This window comes from Leucopleurus acutus (genome assembly GCF_964270905.1).
Source record: "Leucopleurus acutus genome assembly, chromosome: 3".
NCBI lineage: Eukaryota > Metazoa > Chordata > Mammalia > Artiodactyla > Delphinidae > Leucopleurus > Leucopleurus acutus.
In genome coordinates, this window is record NC_139145.1 from 86,272,664 (window position 1) to 86,275,417 (window position 2,754).

The following is a 2,754-nucleotide window of genomic DNA, read 5'->3' on the forward strand; positions in this document are numbered from 1 at the left end:
GTCTCCCAGGCATGACTCGGACAGTTTCATAGCTGTCACCTTTTCTGGGGACACCTTGAAACTTTCTGGGTCAACTCGAAGCCAATCTCCTTCAGCAATTCAGTGGCACTTCTAGGGATGGCTCAGGTGACTCTTTTCTTGAAAGGTGCCCTAGGGTTAGAACAGAAATTCTGCCCCACTGACCGTTCCTTTCAATTAGTAATAAAGCAGCCTGGACCAACTTCTACAGGGCTCCATAACATTCCAACCACTATTTTCTTCCCATGAGGGTCTATTTTGTACCCAGGACCGCACAAGTTGCTGTCACTAAAAATTTAGAAGTAATTCACGGCACCCCTGTAGTTTACAATCTTTTTTTTTGGACATAAGATTTACAAACCTGAAACAATGCTATAACAGTACAATATTGTCCTGAAAACCAACTTAGCCTTAATTATATTCTGTGTTAAATAGAGTTGGTCTCATATATCCTCTCTAGAGTGCAGGTCCATGTCATCTGTATCCCCTAGAGCATGGTAGCATTGAAGCTGAGCACTGCAGGTCTGCAATGAATAATGCATGGTTTGTAGGATTAATCAATTGGGAACCTAAAATGCCTGTGTTTCTTCATGGGTTAGGTCCCCTGGTAGCCCTAGAGGTAGCACTAGGTGGAAAATGGCAGTAGCTTATACAAAGAACTTGATTCTGGGTTGCAAAAGGAAGTTTATCTTGTTTTTGCCTTCCTGTTTTGAAATCTGCAGGATGGCTTCCCCTCATGCCTGGGTGCTATCTGGTAAGGAAGTGTTCCAGTAGGGAGTTGCTTGGCAATATTCCTGGCCTACTGTTATCAGCCTCTGGCCCATGTCACAAGCATTCTCCTGCTGGATTCATCTGTCAGGAGGACAGATAGGAAAGCACCTTGTAGCACAGAGAGTATGTTCGATGGTACCACACCTGTGTGTGCATGCATGGGCGCACACACACACATGACACAGGAAAGTACAAGACAATGGTATCAAACAGAGCAATTAGCTCAAAGAGAGTTTGTCATTTTTCCTCTGGCACAATGGGGGGCAAGGGTGCAGGGAGTGCAATAGCCCCTCTCTCAGAACTCTTAGAAGAAAGTTGGTTGGCCACACGATATAACACACGTATTGGTCAGGTGGAGGAAAGAAGCTCCCCACTTTCTGAACTTTATTGTAAAGGGAAATGCATATTAAAACTATGCACAAGTTCTGTCAACTCTAGTTGCATTTTACAGACTGCTTTTGCTAGTCCTATCCAAAGAAAATAATGGGACTCAATCATTCATCCATCTAACCAATAGTTAATACCTACCCTCTGTATGCCAGGCACTAATTCTAGAAGCTGAGGATATAGTGTTGAACAAAAGACCCCTGTCCTCAAGGAGACTATAACTAGTTATAGTTTTAGTCATTAGTTATATCATTATACACCATTAGTCATATCATTATAACTAGTGGTGTAACTAGTATATATCATTATAACTAGTGATATATCATTATAACTAGTGATTTCAGAGAATAAAAGCACTTTCTCTGAAGGAAATTAACACTGTGGGATGATATTGGAGGAAGATATTTAAGGAGGTTGCCCAGAGCAATCCTGGATGAGGAGGTAACGTTTGCACTGAGAGCTGAATTATAAGAATGGGAGAACATTCCTGGCAGAGAGAAGAGCAAACACAAAGGCTGTCAGTTTTCTTTATTTACTTGTGAGACGAGCAGCCTGATTCCTGACCCAGACAGTCTTCCACAGCGATAAAACTGTGTGTTAGCATGGCCTCCATTCAGATGGGTTATCCTTTCAGCTGGCCCAAAGGCATGAGGGCAGAGGACAGGGACCCAGCAGAGAGACTATTTCTCAGCTTCCAAGGAAAAGAGAAAACATCAGAAGAGGAAGAATCACAACAGGCCAGGGCATATCTCTTACTCATCCTTGTAGTAATGGTCCCTGCAGTCCTGAGGTAATGAAAATTACCTTCAAGCACCCAGGAGGCAAAGGCCAATCAGTGACAGAGTATTAGATGCTTTTATTGGTCATAGAACACAGCCCACCACGGGAATCACAGCATGGCCTGGGCCAAGTTCAACACAAAGAGATGGCCTCTCATGTTCCAAGTTGAAATTAACTTTTCTTCCAGTTTTCTCCCTCATTGTAACCTCCCATATAGGTGTGACAGAAGGAAGAAGACAGAGAGGCAGCTTGCCCCTGGGGCTCTAACTCTCTGACCTGACAAGTTTCTGATCCTTCCATATACTTGTGAGCTCATATAAACTTCAATGTCATGGTTAAAAACAAAGAGTTCTGGAGTCATGCCGCCTGGATCCAAACCCTGGCTACACCTCTGGCTGAGTGACCTAGAATAGGTTACATCCTCTCTCCAAGCTTGGCTTTCCTCATCTGTAAAATATAACCTCATAGAGTGGCTGAGAGGATTAAAAGAGATCATTCATGTAAAGTCAGAACACATGTACTACCTAGCACACAATATGCACTTGATCAAAGCCAGCAGCCATAGCAGTAAGGAGAAGAGAAAGACGGACAAGTCAGTATCATAGTAATACACACAGGCTCGGTACCCAGTACCCATTCATAAGCATCAAGAACACTTGGCTTCAGACATGGAAGCAACTTAAGCATCCATTGACAGATGAATAGATAAAGAAGGTGTGGTATATACATACAATGGGATATTAGTCAGCCATAAAATGAATGAAATAATGCCATTTGCAGCAACATGGATGGACCTAA